Consider the following 21,113-nt stretch of genomic DNA (forward strand, 5'->3'; position numbering starts at 1 on the left):
GCCCTAAGCAACTTAGCAAGACCTTCTTTCAAAATAAAAAATAAAAAAGGGCTCAGGATGGGGCTCAGTGGTTAAGCATCACTGCATTCAATCTCTGGTACCCCCCCCCAATGTTTTCAATAGATATTTAATGTGTTCTCTCCATTACTGTATGAGTGAAATAATTGCTATTTTCCTTTGTAGCTCTCGTTATTGTCACATTTTAAAAACTATGTATTTTAATAATTAAAATAGATGCTTAATAGTTTTCATTATGGTTTTAGTTTGCATTTTCCCAATGATTATTATGACAAGCATATCTTTTTTCCTTTATAACAGTTTTCTTGAGATATACTTCACATGTTCCACGATTCATTCATTTCAAGTGTGCAATTTAGTGGCCTTCACAGTTTTGCATCCATAACCACAATCTACCTTAGACCATTTTCATTACTGTAAAAAGAACCCCCATGTCACTTGGGCATCGCTGTACAATATGCTTGTCCCCTGCAGCCTTAGGAAACCTCATCCTTCATATTCCTATAGGCTTACCTATTCTGGACACTTTATATAAATGTAATTATATGTGTTCTTTGGGACTTGCTTCTTTCATTCAGCATATCTTTTTTTCAAAGTTTACTCACATTGTAGCACATGTCACTCAGTACTTCACTTCTTTTGATTGCCAAATATTGTTCTATTATACCACATTTTGTTGGTCTATTCAGGAGTTGATGGGTACTTGGTTTGTTTCCAATTTTTTACTATTAAAGATATGTTGCTGTGAACATTTGTGTACAAAATTTTGTGGACCTGTGTTTTCTCTGATGTGGACATATAGGAGTACAATTGCTTGGTCATATTTAAACCATTTGGGGAACTGACAGGTTGTTATCTAGAGTGTCTACACCTAATATTTCCAGCAGAAGTATAAGGATTCTGATTTTTCTATGTGCTCACTAAAACTAATAATTAATAATGTTGAATCTCTTTTCATGTGTTTGTTGGCATTAATAAACCTTTGAAGAAATGTCTAATTGAATTCTTTGTTCATTTTTGAATGAGGTCATAGTTTTTGCTTGTTTTTATTGTTTAGTCATAGGAGTTATTTATTTGTTCAGGATATCAATCCCAGTGTATTCAGTTGTTTGAAGAGGAGCAACTTATTTTCGTCTGTTATTTATGCTTCTTCTAAATGCTGTTTAATTCTCTGTGTCTTTCTTGGTGTTCTGTTGGGTTGTTCTCTCCACATTGGAGGTGGGCATTGAAGCTTCCTATTATTTATGTAGAACTGTCTATTTTTATCTCCATTTCTTTCAGTGTTTGCTTACTATGTCTGGGAGCTCTTGTATTTGGCTCCTATGTGTTTATAATTGTTATATTCTCTTGGTGAATTGATTCTTCTTATGACAGGGTCACCTTAACATTCTTCTTTGTCTCTTGCTATTGCTTTCTACTTATCCTATTTGGTGTGATTTAGTATGGTGATGCTGGCTCTGTTTTGGTTACTATTTGCATGAAGACACTAATATAGTTTAATCTTTTTTTTTTTTTTATAATCAATGCTGCCAATCTATACCTTTGATTAGAGAGTTTTATCTATATAAGGCAATTCTGGATAGGTAGCCCTTATTTTGCATTTGTTTTCAGTGTGCTTTATAGCATGTCATTCCTCTTTCCTTACATTGTTTTCCTGTGTTTCTTTGTTTTCATAATGACATATTTTGGTTCTGTTCTCATTTGCTTTTATGTGTATTTTATAAATATTTATTTGTGGTTAGCAAGGGGATTAGATACAATATCCTAAAGTTATAAGAATCTAACTTAATGGTAACTTAACTTCAGTTGCATACAAAAACTTTAGCACTTTGCATCTCTACTCCACCCACATAAATTGCTGGTGTCAGAAGTATGCATAGTATATGTAAATTATATATATTATGTAAATTATTATTTATATGTTATGTGTTTATTAACATAGACATAGTTTTTATGATTTGGGCTTTTAAATCCTGTAGAAAATAAAAAGCAGAGTACAAAGCAAAATTATGGTAATCATGATTCTTATGTTTGTTCACGCATTTGTGTTTCTCATGGAACTTTCCATCTGATGTGTCTGGGAGTTATTGTCTATCGTTCTGTCATTTCAGCTTAAAGGCTCCCTTTAGCATTATTTATGGAGAACCTCCATTAATAATGTACTCCCTTAGCTTTTGTGAATGTCTAATTTCTCCTTCATTTTTGAAGAATATTTATGTCAGATATAAAAAAAAAATTAGTTTGACTTTTTTATGTCATTAATTATTCGCTGTCTTCTGACATGCAAGTTTTCTCCTAAGATAACTGCTGATAGTCACTCTTTGTACAGGACCAGTCTCTCTTCTCCTGGTATTTTCAAGATTGTCTCTTTTTCTTTGACTTTGATAGTCTGTTTATAATGCCATTTGATGTAGGTCTTTGGGTTTCTAGTGCTTGGAGTTCACTGAGCTCCATGTATTAGAATATCTCTGTGTCCTCAAATTTGGAAAAACTTCTGCCTTTGTTTCTCTCTCTTCTGTCTCTACAAATTTCAAAATGCATGTATTGGTCCACTTGATATTGTTCCATATGTGCCTTGGGCTCTGTCCACTCTTCTCCATTTTTTTTTTTTCATTCTGTTCTTCAGACCCAATTATTTCCACAGACATCCTCCTGTTCTTTGATTCTTCTGCCCATTCAAATCTACTTTTGAACTTCTCTAGTGATTTTTTTTCTCAATTTAGTTATTATATCTTTCATTTCCAGAATTTTTCTTTAGTCCTTTTATATATGTTAAAATAGCTTCATCCCTTTACTTAGTTCTCGTTTGGTTTGTACATTGTTTTATTGATTTCCTTTAGTTCTTCATCCATATTTTTCTTTAACTTATTGCAAATATTTAGGAGTTGTTTTAAAATCTTTAGCGCGCGTTTCTCCAGAGATTGCTTCTGCACAATATATATTTTTTTATTTGGGCTTTTAAATCCTTTAGAAAATATATATATTTTTTAAAAAAATTATCATTAGCATGGGTCAGATTCCCCTATTATTTTTATTTTTGTTTTTTGTTTTGTTTTTTGTTGTGATGATACGAGTTAATGTGTGTGTGTGTGTGTGTGTGTGTGTGTGTGTAATCATTTGATAAGGACTTGGCATTTAGTGTTTCCCTGAGTCTTGAGATTTCCCTGGGTAAAGGCTTATGGTATTCTTAGTTCTTTTCTGCACATGAATGTTCTTTGGATCTCTGCAGATATGTGCTTTTTTCCCCCTTCTGATTTCCTTGACCAGTTTTAAATGTTTTAGATTCTCAAAGAGTCTTAACCTTAGCTTCATTTCAGGGCCAAATATGTTCTAATATATCTCTTACCTATAATTTCTTGCCTCAGGCTTTCATGTATCTATATACTTTCTATAGTTTTCCTGTCCTGTGGTGTCCACCAATGCCTTCTGTGGATCAAGTCTCTTATCCTAACAATTCTGCTATTCCAATGTGAATTGTGTGTCATGTTGCCCTTCCTGTGTGAATGTGAGCCCTGCTGCCATTCCTGTATAAATGTGAATCCTGCTGCCCTTCCTGTGAGAACTGTGAGCCTAGTGACCATTTCCGTGTGCACTGTGAGCCCTGCTGCTCTTCCTGTGTGAACTGTGAGCTCTACTGCCATTCCTGTGTGGATTCTGAGGTTTGCTGCTCTTCCTGTGTGAACTCTGAGTCACACTGGCATGCCTGTGTGAACTGTGGATACTGCTTGCTTTCCTGTGTGAACTCTGAGTCCTGTTGCCATTCTCCTGTGAACTCTGAGCAATGCTGTTTTCCTGTATGAACTCTGAATCCAGCAAGACAGATGCCATCCCTGACGTAGTCCCTAGTTAGGCCAGAATTTTGAAAACCTCTATTCTGCTCTTCTGCCCCAAAGGAGGGATTCAGGAATTGGACAGTCACCTCACAATGCCACCAAAATGGAGAAGAGTTATGGCAGAGTCAAATAAAAACACTGAAATATTTCCTACCATTTTGAATATGGTTTTCTTTTCTGTTTTAGGGGGTAAGATGGGATAGAAGTTTGCTTGGTTGCTATAAATTTTTGCTTGATTTCTAGAGCTCCTATAAAATCATTTTAGTCAGTTAGTAGTTGTTTATTGGTATCTTTATTGTGAAATTAGAGCCTAGAGCTCCTAATCTGCTGTTTTTCTGACATCCCTCTAATCTCTGAATTGTTTTTAAAGAATGCGTTCTTTTGACTAAATACTCGGATCCCTTGAACTTTTGGAAATCATAGCAAAAGGTCACGCAGTTGGCCTTTGTTCTCTGCCATGTTATTTGTGTTAGTAAGCTTTCCATCTCTATAACAACCTATCTCAGATGAATAAGAGAAAAGGTTTATATTAATGCCCAATTTTGGAAGTTTCCGTGTGTGTTTGATTGGTCTCATTGCTTTGGGCTTGTGGTGAAGCAGCACGTCATATCAGGAGCATGTGGCAGAATAAATTCACTCACATCACTAGCTAGGAAGCAAAAGAGGAAGAATAGTGGCTGTGGGTCCCACAGTTCCCTTTGGTGTCACACTTCCAATGATCTAATGACCTCCCACTAAGTTACACCTCCTAAAAGTTCTACTACCTCCCAGTAGCACCATACTGAAGACCAAGCCTTTAACACATGGGCCTATGGGGCACATTCAACATCCAAAGTATAGCACTATCAATAGCTCTTCTTGACTTTTACAACTTTCCTAATTTGTTGAGGCTGAGAATTTTCAATTTTTTTTTTACTTTCTTCTTTTATTCATTTTACTATAAGCATCAAGAAACCAGACAGCTCCTTCAATTCTTGATTTGGAAATTTACTTAGCTAAATTGTGATTTTGTTGCTTACAAATCCTGCTTTCCACACAACTGCAAGGGACAGTTGTGCTAAATTCTTCTATACTACAGATGAGGATATCCTTCTTCCAGTTTCAGATAATGTGTTCCTATTTCCTTCTGAGCTTTCTGGTCAGCATCTTTAAAGTTTGTTTTTCTACTAATAGTATTTCCAGGGGAATTTAGACTTTCTTTATCATGCTCTTCGAAATTCTCCCATCCTCTGCCCACGCCTTATTTTAAACCACATGTACATTTTTAAGTATTTTTTAATGGCAAGTATCTATTTCCATTTAGCAAAATCTATAGTACTTTTCTTTTCCTATTAACAAACTATCATCAACTTAGCAAATTAAAACCATACTCATTTATTGCTTTGTGGTTTCTTTTAACCAGAGGTCTGGTCTGGGCACATACAACGGGGTTCTCTGCTGAGGACCTCACAGGGCTGAAATAAAGATGCTCTCAGATGGTGCTCTCCAGAGCTCAAGTTTCCCAAGCTCATTTTGGTTACTGGAAGAATTTGTCTCCTTGGGGTTACAGAACTGAGGTCCTCACTTTTTTTTTTTTTTTTTGGTTTGATGCCACTTAAGGCTGCTCTCAGTCCCTAGAAAAAACACTTAGGTCTTAACCACACATCCCTCTAAAAACTGGCAATTTCTTCTTCAAAATGAGCAGGAGAGTCTCTGTTTTAATTATTTTAATGGCAGCTGATTAGGGACCTTAATTATACCTGCACATTCACATCACCTTTGCTATGTGATGTCCAGTCATGGGAGTAACAGCCATCATATATCCAAGGTCATACTCTCAAAAGAAGGGGACTGTACAGGGACCTCAGTCACGGCATGTCACTTTGAACTTGAAGCTACCCAAACCTTATTATAACAAGCTAATCTGAATTCCTTTAACTGAATTCCTTTGCATATTTATTAGCCATTTGAATTTCCTATTTTGTAATGTTCTTCACTCACTTTTCCCCATGAACTATATCTTTGTTAATATTAATGTTTAAAATTTATTTTTTTCTAACATAAACTGCAAACATCTTACAGTAAATGACCTAGATCTTAATTATATGACTAGATGACACACAACTATGTAACCCAGATTGAGGTAGGACAATTCCAGCACCTCAGCAGATCCCGTATGTATGTTCCTTCTAAGTCAAACCCCTCCTGTGAGGGACGTTCTATCACTTGAGAGTTATTGAACTTTGTGCAAAAGGAATCATACAATATTTACAGGATTTTTATTTCTTTATATCTTGTCTCTAAAATCCATCCATGTTTATTTCTTATGCAATTTTGATGTAATGATATTCCAATTTATATATTTTAATTTGTCTCTATGTTATATATTTTATATGAAAATTTTACTTTAATTGGACACAAATGTTATTTTGTTTTTCAATTCTTAGTATTTTGCCTAAATGTGTAGTTTCTGAGAATTTCTTTTAAGATACATTAGTTAATGATTTTCATATGTCAGAATAAATGTAAAGGAAGCGAGTTTCTTACAAACATTTTGTCATCATGAAAATGTAGGATAATTTACATTGAAAACTTATCGTCTAAATATATCCTCTTTATTGTGGCTATACATGTTTTAAAAAATGATAATTTCATGTTCTGAATTTGGGCAACATTAGGAAAATCCATGTAAATATATTAGAAATAAACATGTGCAAGTAGTTTGTTAAGATTTGGATATGAGGTGTCCCCCAAAAGTTCATGTGTGAGACAATGCAAGAAAGTTCAGAGGAGAAATGATTGGTTCATAGCCTTAACCCAGTCATCAAATTAATCCCTGATGGGATTAACTTAGTGGTAACTAGAGGCAGGTGGGGTGTGGTGGGAGGCAGTGATTCTTTACAGGTGTGACTATAGGGTGTATATTTTGTATCTGGCGAGTGGAGTCTCTCTGCTCCCCAATCATCATGTGAGCCACTTCCCTTTGCCACACTCTTCCGCCATGATGTTCAGCATCACCTGGAGACCCTGGCAAATGGAGCTGGCTGTATATAGACCGACCTCTGAAACTGTGAGCCCATAAATACACTTTTTCCCCTCTATAATTGTTCTGATTGGGTCTTTCAGTCACAGCAGCGAAAAAGCTGACTAAAAACATAGTTTTTACTAATGCTATGTGGAAAGAATGGTGTTTTGAATTTAAGAAAGAATCCCTGGAAAAGAGAAATTGCAATATTTTTCCATTATCATTGTAAAATATGATTAAAAATGTTGTTTTATTTATACTTCAGATTACACATTTCAGAACTGAAATATCATTTTAGAAAATAAATATTTTATTACTGAATAAGGAGTGAGTGCATTAAAAATAATTTGGTGTGAGATCAGCTGCATTTGCTAATTTTACTACATTCTGCAAAATGCTCATGTAACACTCAACACGAGGAGGCCTATACCTGAGTTCAATATAAGTTCCTTAGTAGGTATGACTTTATCAAAATGTTAGACCAGAATACTGGTGAGGTTGTGTATTAATGTCTTAAAAATGAAGTGATTTAGCTTCTTTTTTTCCCCCATATGATTTACACTAGAGAAATCCAATTTTTAGAATAACCATTAAGAAAAGTCTCCCTGCTCCTGTTGGTGCCCCTGAAGATTACTCTTTTGATATTGATTCCTACTCCTGGCACACCTGCCTGTGGGTACCCCTTCCCTCTACTCAGGCCATATGTCTTCCAAGGACTAGCTCTCAAATAACTCAGTGCTTGCTTCTCTGAGAGATTGATGAAGGCTAAATAAAATATAAAATATATACTTTTTAATCATAGGGACCCTAGTAGCTCCATAGAAATGAGTTATGAAGCTTGATGCCTGGGACTGCACATTTGTCCTTGTGTCTGTGCTCAGGGTGTGCGAGTCATTTCTTCCTAGAGAAAGAAACTATTTATTAGCCCCTAAGTGTATTGGACTCCATGGTGGGTGCCTTACATGTTTTCCATTTTCTCACTTCATCCTCACAGCTAGTTTTGAAATAAGCGTTCCTCTCTGCTTTCTGAATAAGAAGACTGAGGTTTAGAGTTGTTATCTAACTTGTCCAAATCCTCAGCGTTTCCAATATGAAATTCCATACAAGTTCAGGCAATCAAAACTGCCATGGCAGTCTCAGGAGCGCTTTTATCCTTTTTTTTAAAAGGCTTTCCCAATAAACTAATGTTTATTATGATATTTAAATATGCAAAGATAATTGGATTAACTAGTTGGCTTCTAGAAAAATAATAGTTTCCCTCATGAGGATGATGACCTGGAGAGTTTGTTTAAATACATTACTGAGCTGCACTTTTCAATTATCTGACTCAGTAGGTCAGAGATGGGACATGAGAACTTGCATTTTTGACAAGCTCTTAGGTGATGCTGTTGATACATGTCCCACACCTTGAAATCTACTGGCTTTGTGTGAGAGAAGGATAATTTATTTAGTATAATAAATTATGTCTGTATTCTCTCTCTTTTTTTAAAATACTTTTGTTGTTGTTGTAGATGGACACAATACTTTTACTTTATTTGTTTATTTTTATGTGGTGCCGGGGATTGAACCCAGTGCCTCACGCATGCTAGCCAAGCACTCTACCACTGAGCCACAACCCCAGCCCTGTATTCTCTCTTTATACTGCTTTCTAAGAAGGTACTTGTGTTATAGACAGAGAGCACTGTGTTCCCCCCAAATTTGTATGTTGAAGTTCTAACCTTCAGTACATCAGCATGAGATTACATTTTGAAAATATGACTTTTAAGAAGGTAATTAATGTTAATTGAGGTCATTAAGGTGGGTTCTAGCCCAAAAATTGATTTCCTCATAAGAGAGGAGGAGATTAAGTCATTATCAAATGCAAAGGGATGCCCATCTGAAGATTCATGGAGAAGATGGCTTTTACAAGCCAAGAACAAGGGTCTGCTGACATCTTGATCTTGGATTTTCAACCTCCAAAATAGACAATAAATGTCCATTGTTTAAACTGTGCAGTCTTTAAGGCTTTATGATAGCAGGCTGTGCAGATTCACACACCTGGGCAAGTCCTTTCCTCCTTGAACTTGCACTTGCACCATGTGGGAGGTTTGGCTGTAGCATCCTGCCATTCTACTTGAACTAGAGTAAAAGCTATTCCATGAGAGCTGGTCCATTGCATAGCATTCTTCTGGCCTCTGTTCAAAAGTTACCTCTTCTGGTTGTCTTTCTTAACCTTCCTGGACAAAGTTATCCTCCCTTTTCTTCTTGTTCCTCCCATACTTAACTTGTGCTTCTTCTATAGGAGTGACCTTGTGGGTTTTTTGTTTGTTTGTTTGTTTGTTTGTTTGTTATTGCATGGTTTTCATTCTCTTCCAGTAGACAGTGTTTTTTACCATCTAGTATTTTCAGGCTGTTTAGTAGATTCTCAGTTACAAGAAACCCCATAGTGTCTCCCTTGTCTACTCTTCCGACCTGCCTGGTCAGTTTCATTTCTTCTCACACCCCTGGCCCTTCCTTCTCATGCTGCCATTGCAGGCCTTCCTTTCTTGCTTCATAGAGAAAATATCAGAAAGTGGTTGAAAACCTACACCAACCTCTTACCCTTCCCATCTGCATCCTCTTTTCTTTCCTGTTCGAGGAGAGAATGGGTTCCTCTTCCCAGGGCAATTTCTCAGGCATGATGACTCCCCTTCCCATCTATTTGCTCTGTGTTTCAACTTTTCCTTATCTCCTGGATCTTTTCAATTGAGATTTAAAATATCCTTATGGCTCCTCCTTTCAGAAAAACAAAGTAGAAAAGAAACTAAATTTTCTCTTAGAGCCACTTCCCTTTTGGTACTTCTTTTTTTTTTTTAATTTTTTAATTTTGTAATTGTAGATGGACAGCGTGCCTTTATTTTATTTGTTTCATTTTTATGTGGTGCTACGGTTCTAACCCAGTGCCTCACACATGCTAGGCAAGTGCTCTGCCACTGAGCTACAGCCCCAGCCCCCCTTTTGGTTTCATGACCTCCCCTTTCTCAAAAGAGCTCTTTTCTCAAAAGAGTTGTCAAGGCATGCTCTGACCCCATGTTCTCACATCCTGTAGGTCCAACCAGGGGTGTGTGTGTTTTCTTTCCACCATTGCATTCTGAAGGCCCGTTCTACTTTCTCTGGTGGCCAAGATGACACTAACCCCAGAGGGTATCATCCTCGCTCTCTGAGCAGTTTCCTCCTCCCTCTCCCAGGGGAAAGCTCTCCCTGATCTCTAAGATGCCCACGTCTGTTTCCTCTGAATACTCCTCAGTTCACCTTCTATATTGTCACCTGTACACTGAGTTCCACAAGGCTCAGCCAGTCCTAGACACTCTTCTCTACTTACTCTGCAGTCTTCCCATAGGCTGTTTTATCCCAACCAAGGCTTCCTCATCCCTGGGCCCCTGCCACTGACATATCTAGAGTCAGCTTAGATGGCTTCTTTGGGCTGTGATTGCCTCTTAGCATCCCCAAATCAGCATGTTTAAGCCCAACTCATGCTTCTCACCCATACACCCCTTTTCTCCCTCATTGTTCTTAGTGTGAGAGAATATTGTCATTCTCTACCTAGTTTGCATGCAAGAATGCTAGGGTTGTTCATGAACCTTTTACTCTCCTCCTTCAAATAAGGTCATCTCTAAATTCCATTAGTGTGTTCTCTATACTGCAATCAGAAACTTCTTCAAAATTAAGTATTTGCTTACATTATTCTCTCAAAAATGTTGGATATTCTGTCTTCCTGGATCTACATCAGGAACTCTTAAGATAATAATATATGGCCAGGATCCCCATCCCCACCCCTGCATCTCTTCCTACTCCTTGGACAGATGGAGCTCTGTCTTATCCCCAAAGTCTTCAAAACTGCTCCTCTCCTTTCCCCCAAAGGCTCTCTCCTTTTTCCCTTTTCTCCAAGATAATCCCCGTTTATTCTTCAGTGCATGATTTAAATACATGTCCCTTTTGCAAAGAGTCTTCTTCAACTTACCAGATGGGGAAGATCACTCCTATAAGTGCCCAGGTTCACTCTTATCCTTCACAACACCTGTGACAGGTTGCATTTAAGTAGTTAATTGTGCTTGCCCTTTAGAAGAGTGGAAGCCCAAGAGGACAGAACCTGGAGTCGTTCTATTTATTGCTGTACTCCTAGCACTGAATACAGTGCCTTTTCCTAATATGCAGGAAATGCTTGTTCCTCACCTAACTGAGGTGATGGTAGATGGCCATGCATGTGAAGGTGGGTAGTGATGATGAGGCCTTCCCTGGGTTTCCATTTTTTAGGGCTTCTAAAATGCATGGGTCAGGGCATGCATCTGGCCTTTGGAGGAGCTCACCACATGCTCCGTCCGTCCCACCTGTAGGATGAACAGCTTCACAGCGCCAGCCACACTGATGGACCATCTCTGAATACTATGTTCATGACATAGTTAAAAAAGAGAAGGGACCTTTTCAAAGAAGATTTTAAAAACACCTGGGTACTTATTAAAATAGTATGTTCTTAGACCTAACTTTCACTATTTTTGATTCTGAAGATGTGAGCATTTGTAGTTTTTAACAAGCACCTCAAATCCCTATAATTTATATAGCCTGTGGTTACTACTATTAAAAAAAAAAAAAACACACACACCCTATTTGATTCCTTTTAAGCTTAAAGTTCAGGTGAAAGATCACGAATCCATGTAATATTGGGAATCTTGGAAACATAGTTATTTTCTTTATATGTCATAGCTGTGGCTTTTTTTTTTTTAATGAAGCCTTATCTCCCCATGTGAGATCTGAGATTGCATTTAAATTTAAATTTTCAGCTCTATGGCTTGCCAGTACCACTTTACATATAAAGTTCTTCCCCCCCCACACAATTTAATCCTCTGTATTTCTTTCCTAATTACTACTACTTCTGATGGAAAGCAATTTTGGCAGTGATTAATTTGAGGGGTCTGCAACCTCTCCTTTGCTTTTTAAGACAATCCTGTTTGCACTACATGGGGCCGCCTTAATTTTCCGCCTCTTCAAAGAGCTATTCCAAATTCTGTGTGTGTCTTCTAGGATTCACTATCATGTTCAAACCAGAGTGCTGTCTTCTCTTCTTTGTCCACATTTCCTTGAACTTGAAAAAAAACAAACAAAAACAAAACCCACTGTCCCTGCAAAGCAAGGTGGGGAGGAAACATGCTGCTGCCAATTACACATGCCAAAGAAGGTTTGTTTTCCATGTTAGCTAAAATCAGCAGAGAGCTAACGGCAGGGTGCTCTGTAGAAAAGAGTCTGCCAAAATAAAATGGATTTGAAATTGACTTGGGCAGGATAAATGCTGGTGGCAGGTGCCAGGAAGCAGCAACTTCTGTCAGGGGCAGTGGGAAGTCGAGAGAGTGTGTAAAGCTGTCATTCTTGCATCCACGGCCGATCAGAGTTGCCAAGGAAAACTCCTAAGGCTGGTGATGAATAGGTTCAGCTCTTATTTCCTGAATTGGAATATCATGTTTGTGTGACATATTTGACAAGGATGGGCTTCACTCATCATAAGGGTAGTCATTGCCTCAAAAGTAAATGATGGGGCAACTGGGGAAATTCGGATGGGAGTAGTCCCAGGCCACCTTCACTGACATTTCTATGTCTGGACAGCGAAAATAACAGGGTCCTTGAGAGCTTCTTCAAGCCCTCCTTTACACTCTATTTCTCACTGTAGTCAAGGAGAACCGAGCAGGGCATCCCATACTGGCTACTGTTTGAGTATACCCTTGTTCAAAATACTTTGGATCCAAGTGTTTTAGGTTTCAGGGTTGGGTTATTTGCGTATACCTAATAAGACACTATGGGTATGGACCCAAGCCTAAACGTGAAGTTCATTTATGTTTCATATATACCTTGTGAACATAGGCCAAAGATGATTTTATACAATATTTTAAATTATTTCATTCATGAAGCAAAGTTTCTTGATGTGGCATTTTTCTATGGGTAGCATCATATTGGTGCACAGAAGGTTTTGTATTTTGAACAAGTTCAGAATTTGGATTTTGAATTAGGATTGCTCAACCTGTACCTTAATTCCATTCTTGTCCCTAGCTCCTTAAATATCATCTTCTAGTAAATAGAGATGCCTTGGAATAGTATGAGGAACAGCTGTATTTATTTCTCTTTAGACTATACTAATAATGTGTGACTTTACTTTGTCAACTACTTTATTGTTTTCACACTGAAAATGATATTGAAATGGAGCCACTGTTGGTGAGTTGAAGACTTCTCTTCTCAATCACCTTCTTTAGTCTAACCTTCACATCGAATCCCCCCAAGTCTTAGTCAATCCTACTTTTCTTTTCTTCTGTATTCAAAATGCTAGTCCATAATATTTAAAGTGAAAAACTAAATCTACATACACCAACTTGAATAAATATTGAAAATATGTTATATGAACAAAGGTTTTGATATGCTACTCATTGTATCCTACATATATGAATTTTTATTTTTTTTAATTTTTTTTAATCACAGTGTTACATATGCACCCAGTAGGTGGAATTGTCAAAGCTGACAGTAGAATAAAGAGGTTAAAGGATCTGGAAGAAATGCATAGGAGGTATTAAGTTTTTGGAATAGGAGAAGAATGGACCTAGGAGAAATGAAAGCCTCAGCTAAATCATGTGATAAAAAGAACTGAATCTAATACTTGGTCAATATCCATCCATTCACTCAATCATCAGACCCCACTGAACATCTTATTTGGGCTACTGGAGGATGTGCTTGAAACTGAAGATAGAATGAACTAAGCTCAATCCTTCCCAGTTACAAGGACCTCCTCACCAGTGAAGATGGCAGATATATTGAAGGTGATGGAAATAGGAAGGGAGAGGAACATAGGTCTCAGGTCCAGGTGATTTTTCTTCTCTTTTAGCTATGTTTGTTCGCCCTCACTATGTTCCAGTTGCTACCTGAGAGGCTCTTACTTGCATAATCCTCATAAACTTTCCCGAAATGAACTGTTTGAACAAATTGTCAAAGAGACAGGGCCCTAGCTGAGATCATAATTGGGGTACAGCTGACATACCCTAACAATGCTTCCCTATCCGCCAATCAGAACTGTGAAGGGAGCTCAGGCTTGGAGATGCAAGCCATTTAGAGACTGTGGGAAGACCTGTGTTTGGTGCATTTCAGGGAAAAAACCAAACTCAGCACTTTGGTGACTTGCTTAGGTGGTGGAAGTGCTTACTGACTCTGCTGGGGCTGCACCTGGTGCCCTGAGGGTCAAGTCACTGTTCAAGGCAGGTGTCCTCAAAGGAGTTTCAGCAACCTTTAAATTATTCAAAAGACGTGGCTGAGTGTAAGGGATGACCCCGTTCCAAAGTGAAATCCTAATTTGATGCCTTTAACATTTTGGCTATTATAATCAGAGTGCTTTTCAAAGAATCACATCAATGATACATCAGCTGTATAGCAATTGGGAACTTCAGTGGCATAACATGTAGAGAATGGCTCTTTTATCTGTCTAGTTTTTTTCCTCCCTTTCTTTTTAAAGAAAAATCACCTTTTGAAAAAGCTGTTAAAAGAAAGGAATAGACAAAGTATTGTAAAAGTTGAGTAAGATACAGTTGTAAGATTGTCAATAAAACAATTTAGATAAATATAGCCTTCACTTATTAGCTTCTTTAAAGAAGTAAACATAATTGAGTTAGCTTTTGAAAACTATATTTAATCAAGGTATAGGGATGTAGCACGATTTTAAAATTTGTCTATGTCTGTCTGTATCACCATGCTTAATATTTAATTCATGATTATATTTTAAACTTTATGTTGTGTTAGTAAGCAAACAAGTGCCACAAAACAAACATTTTCCTTTTTTTTTCTTTTGTTTTCCTTTTTATTCTGTTTTCCATGTCCTATTTCCTTGACCCCCACCACTTCTTCCCTTATAAGTGGACATTTGATCTTGTTGGTTTTTTTTCCCCTTGGGGAAATACAAATAGTATGAATAAGATTATTTATTTATGATTTGTATAAATATCATACAACTATAGATTTTACTGGGACAAAGACTGAAGACTAACACATCTAAGTTTTTTTTTTTTTATATAAATGGGGAAACTGATGAAAAATTACCTGCCCAAAATATCCAGTACATTCAGGGTAAGTAAGCCAGGGATGGAATGCAGGCATCCTGACTCCTAGTGATAGATTGTGTGGCTTCTCCTGTGAGACATTTATAAAATCATACCCATTTGAAAGAAATGTACTTATTTAGTTAAAATATATTTCCCACAAAAACTTACAGCATTATTAAAGTTTCTATACAATTCATTTGATTCTTTTGCACCAGGGCGGTAAGAAACAGATGGAATGATTTATGTCTTTTCATATCTAACAAATGATTTTGAAGTCCAAGATCATGACTGGAGTGCAGAAAAAAATGGAACTCATGTTATTCCTTAAGGAGCTTAGCATATTTCTGGCTCATAATCTGTGTCTTTGCATCCAATTCCCTCTATTCTAGGACCCCCTGCACATCCTAGTTATCTTCCCTACCTGTCAGCAAACACCTTTTGACTTTTGAATCCCTGGCTTTGGCAGCCTCTGTGGAGGAGCTTTGTGTGACCTCCACAACTTACATTCTGCCCACTGGTCAGGTCTAGCTGACAGGCTTTGGGGACCTAGTTGACTCCTATCCAAGACCAGGAGTCTCTCAAGACCTCTCTTCATGTAGCTAACCTGAGGGCCTGCTGAGATGCTGGATTTAGTAAATACTGTATTTCATTCCTGCAAATTTCTTATTACACAACTTCTCCTGTCTTGGGTTTAGGTATAAATAAATAAGAGGCTTGAACTATATGATTTTAAATATCTGCTTTGGTTTTTAAATTCTGTTAACTCAGGGAACAGAGAATTATACAGTTTCCATCTCATAAGACTATGGTTCATTTCCTGAATAAGTATACAGTCTTTACAAAATAATTATTGATTACAAGATGAATAAATATTCATTAGTTGAAAAAAAAAACCAGAAAGTTGTGAAGAAGAAAATAAAAATAGCCATAATCTCATCAGACAAATAAATATGAATCTTCAATTAGGGTGAAAAATGTTCATAGAAACACAACTTTTTGAATTGAAATACCTTCTTTATCAAAGAGTATACAGAATATGGAAATTAGTTAAAAATAATACTTTGCACTGAATATGTGTGCAACAAAATTTCATTTTTTCTAGTTTAGTATTTGTCTTTTTTGTGAATAGCATTAATTTTATAACTTTTTTTCATCTGATATGAGTATTTTTTTGTAAGAATATATTTAATATTTAAATCCTTCCTCCTTTCTTGGGTTAATGAATGTTGTTAATGCTTTAGGTAACGTACCTCTCCCCATTTTATTGGGGCATCTTCCATATGTATGAACACTTTTTCCAAAAAAATGATATAATTACATTTGAAATTCCTTATTTACTTACCAAGTTTGCTAAATATCCTTTATTCACTTACCAAACCTGCTAAATATTTAGTGATTCATATATTCCACAGTATGGTTATACAGGCTGAACATTTCTAATCTGAAATCCGTAATGCTCCAAACATAATTAAAAAAAAATCAATAAATTTTTACTTAAGGAGTTTCCCATTGTGATTCCTTTGTGTCCATCACAAGGATGCCCTTTTTAAAAGAACTGATGCTTCTCTAGTTGTCCCAACATCCCACCATTCTTTTTCCATTTGAATTATGGAATTCTGATGATTTCACAATTCTCTACCTAGGATATTTGAGATTTAATTTCTTCAAGTAATTAACTTTAGGATCCAAATAGGAGAAAACAGGCAGCTAGAAGCAATGGAAACAAACCCTTATACTTTGGGAGTAGATGGAACTGCCTCATTCTTATGTGCTGACACCTCCTCTAAACATCAATGAGTTTACATCATATTCTTCCTATTATCTCACACAGTAGTACAGATATGGGATATGTCAACAAAATAGTTAAACAAACACAGTAAGATATATCTTCAACCCAATACCTCATTTTCTGAAGATAGCCTTTTCATTTATCAATTAGGTATAACATTCTTGCTTGTATGTATCAAAACTCATACTGAACAATGAGTTCTAGGTTCCAAAAGAGGATTTATTTTTTGCACTATTCTCTAAGTCCAAAATATAAAAAAAAAATTGAGTCCTGACATGATGCCATGGCATAAAATTCCATATCTAATTGCATGTAATAGGTTACAGACAAAACATAGGTATGCTAAAAATAGGGTATAAAATATCCTTCGGGCTATGTGTAAAACATTCCTATAAATGATGTGTTTAGATTTGGTGTCCATTCTCATCATGTATAAATGAATACCCCCAAATTTGAAAAAAAAAAAACCCATAAATCTGAAATATTTTGTTCTCAATATTTTAGATCAGGGATCCTCAAACTATATTGTAATTTGTTTGATTTATTCTCATGGATTTGACTATTTTCTGTAAGATAAAACAAGTCACTTTGCTTTAGATAGTTCATGCATTTATGTTTTTTTTTTTTTTTTTTTTTTTTTTTTTTTAATAATACAGGGGGCTGGGATTGTGGTTCAGTGGCAGAGTGCTCTCCTAGCATGTGTGAGGCACTGGGTTCGATTCTCAGCACCACATATAAATAAATAAAATAAAGGTCCAGTGACAACTAAAACAAAAATTGAAAAAAAATTAATATAACTGATGATTTGAAATTAAGCAGATTAAAGAAGGTCCATATCTGTTTCCCATAAATGACTATAGAGATCTCTTCACCTGCCAGCAGTGTAGAAGACCCACTTCCTTGAATCCTCAATAATAATATAATATTTACTAAATGGATGAGTGAGAAAGCCCAATTCTTTCCTTATTCTACAATGTTCACATGCTGGCTATTTTATAGATGCTTTATGAACTGCATGTTTTGTGTTCTTTGTGTCTATTTTTCTTTTGGAGTATTCATCTTATTTTTATCCACATGAAAACATTATGTTGGTAATGCTTCATTTTAAAATATTTAGGAACATTTTGGTGAACTTGATATTGTGTATACTGTATTCTCAGGTGCCTAGTAAGTCATGAGGTATTAAGGTTTGAAAAACTGTGGCCACCTGACCAAAAAATAAAAACAAAAAGAAAAAGAAAGAAGAAAGGAAGAAAGAAAGAAAGAAAGTAAATAGGTAGATAGGTAGATAGGAAGGGGAAAAAAGACAATGGAAGGAAATAAAAACACAACTTTGGACACATCCCTTAAGTAATTTGATGGTCGGAGTTAATGGGGATGCATAATTGTGGATGTAACTAGAGTCCTTGAATATAATTGTACTCATAAGTCAAATAAGACAATTCATAACAATTTGGTCCAGCATTTTAATTTTTGTCTGTTAAATTATTCATGCGAATACTTTTTAAGTTTAGCCATGAATATTTGATTGGTGGTGAATTCATAACCATAAACTATCTCAGTCTTTTATTTTTCTCATTTATACCCAATTAACATATATGAGAAGGTGGAGACAATTTATTCTTTTTAATATATGACATACCTTTCTCTACAGACTTATTGAGGCTGTCTGATGAACATTTACTATGACTGGAAGTCAATATTATGCCTGTTTTGGTAGTTTAATAAATGTTCTAATAAAATCCTCACTATCCGGAGGGAAAATATTATAAGTCTCTTTTACAACTGAGGAGATGACATTCAAAGAGGTTAAGTAGTTTTCCAGAAGTCACACAGTATGTTGGAGACTAAGATTGGATTCACATCTAGGTCAATGTGGATAGAACTTCCTTTATCTGTTCATGATGAGTGAGGCCAGTGGAAACATAAACCATCATTCTCTGTCTCTGTCTCCATGCCCATTCCATCATAAGGGCAAATTTGCTGAGTAGATATCCAATAGTTTCTTTCTAATACATGAATAGATATTTACAACCTTTTGCTTGCTGAGCAAACTCTCGTATGAGAAGGTGTATATTTCGGCAGACTGCTAGTGGGCTGAGCTGTATAAGTTCACTTTTCATTGCTAAGATCAAAATACCTGAAAATACATAGGAGGGAAAGTTTATTTTGGCTCACGGTTTCAGAGGTTCAGTCCATGGTCTGCTGACTCCATTGCTCTGAGACCATGTGAGGTAGGACATCATGGCAGAAGGGCATGGTGGAGAAACAGTTCTCCTCTCATGGTGACCAGGAAGCAGAGAAAGAGAGGAAGTGGCCACTGAGAAGATGAACCCTTTCAGGACACACTCTACCCATCTCCTCCAGCCATGCTGCATCTGCCTATAGTTACCACCCAGTTGGTCCATTCAAACTGGGATGGACTGATTAGGTTATGACACTCACAGCCCAATCTTTTGACCTCTGGATATTTCTGCATTAACACAGAAACTGGGGGGAACATCTCATATCCCAACTATACCAGTGGTCAAGTGTGCATAGTTAGATGTCAAAATCAAGAGATGCTACATTAGGGCTAAGTTGTGGGTTGTGCCCTCTAACAGGTGATGACTTTTGTAGTAGTGAGGGATCACAGGACCCACCAGGGACCTTCCAATTCCTCTTGATTCTGAACAGAATAAGGCATGCTGCTTTATAGGGGAAAACTCCTTAGTCAAAAGGCAGTGAAGACATCACACTGTTATCTCAATAATTACTTTAATAAATCCAGAAAATGGGCAACCCCAAAACAACTCAATTATTTTAACTTGAACCCGATAACTCTCATAATTATCCTAGTAGATCTGAATACATACCATGAATTGGTTGTTATCCAGCATTATAATCCCATAAAAATATCAAGAATGATATACATAAATGAAAGGTTCCCATTTAGCTTAATAATATACATTTTCTAGCACTAAAATCTCTCTATAGACTGACTTAATGACGGCTTCATAAGAGCTTCATAAGAATAATCATTGATAATTCATTGAATCAGTGGTTCCACAGCCCAGCTGAGCATCAAAATCCCCTGGGAAATTATTAAAAAGCACATTTTTATCTCTAGTCTTTGGAGAATCAAATATTTTAGAGGTGGGGCCTAGAAATCAGCATGTTAAAAGAGTTTCCAGTTGAATGTGGTATGTAGCCTGATTTTAAAATCATTTGTTGTAGCTCTGTCTTTTATGGAGTGAAGTAAGACTCTGTGTTCTAAAACACAAGTTTAATCAGGTGACTCCTGGGCTTGGGCCTCTTCAGCCAGGTGCAAGGGGCTGTAAAGGCTCTTCATGACTTGGACTCTGGTGACCGTTCACCTTCATCTCCTGACACTCCCCATGCATCGGTGCCACATTCTGCTGCCACTCAGTTACTCACAGAATACTCCATGCTTTTTCACTTCTCCTTCTTTGATCTTGAAACATACACATTTTCCTGACTGCCTGCAAACTCCTATGGGATCATAAGGATGATCCCACCTACCTGTTTTCAGGGCTGTGCTTGCTTTCTCCTTTTTGCCTTGAATCATGGAAACTTGCCTCCTGATACTAACTTAAGTTTGCTCACCTTGACCATAACACTTGATTCCACTGTGTTGTTACATTTTTATATTAACTGCTCTGCTAGGCATTTTTGAGGACATAAACCAAATAGTCCAAGGCCCATTATATAGTTTAGGCCAATGAAGGAATAGGTTCAGATGTGCATTTTTCATCCCCAACTGCTCTCTTGTAACACTGTTACAAATAATCTATGTTTCAAAATGGTCCAGTTTCTTTAAAAAAGAACTATTCAGATATTCTTGTATTAATTGCATTTCACTGTGATGTTTATGGGCAGTATAATCAGTAGGACATCTGTTCTTTCAGAAGACCACTTTTCTTGTGAAATACTCTGTATTAGATTTTCTAGAGTATCTTAGAGGGAATCACTGGGGAAAACCATTGACAGAGCTGATGAGCCCATGAGATGTTGTTTTAAGGTCACAGTCCTGGGTCTGGCTCACATTTTGCTGCTGATTGCTCATCTTCAACATTTTTTTCCCTTCTGTGTGTGTGTGTGTGTGTGTGTGTGTGTGTGTGTGTTTTGCTTGGAATCTTTAGCCTCAATTGGAGCACGTGTATATGTGTATAGAATTTGTGTGTGTGTGTGTGTGTAATCCTCAAGTGGTCAATCTTGAGGGACCCATAGATCAATGGTGCATAACTCACTCTATCCTTTAGAATTTTATGATCTCTGAAGACTTTTCAGAGTTGCTTGATTCCCTACAGGAAAAACGGGAGGAAGGGACAGGATTGCTGAAATCCAGTGGACTCAGGGGGCTGCAGCTGGAGGAGAGGCCCTGCCTT

At 36.8% G+C, this 21,113-nt stretch overlaps 1 protein-coding gene and 1 non-coding gene across 2 annotated transcripts in view; one reads left to right on the plus strand and one right to left on the minus strand.

Moving 5' to 3' along the window:
* Window positions 1-21,113, plus strand: part of Abca13 (ATP binding cassette subfamily A member 13) — a 437,088-nt gene that overhangs the window by 238,242 nt on the left and 177,733 nt on the right. The gene's annotated exons all lie outside the window — the stretch shown is intronic.
* Window positions 16,880-17,008, minus strand: LOC114095227 (small nucleolar RNA SNORA40). Its single transcript, XR_003583218.1, has one exon. It is a non-coding gene; the product is annotated as a small nucleolar RNA SNORA40 (small nucleolar RNA).

This window comes from Marmota flaviventris, chromosome 1, assembly GCF_047511675.1.
Source record: "Marmota flaviventris isolate mMarFla1 chromosome 1, mMarFla1.hap1, whole genome shotgun sequence".
Classification (NCBI taxonomy): Eukaryota; Metazoa; Chordata; class Mammalia; order Rodentia; family Sciuridae; genus Marmota; species Marmota flaviventris.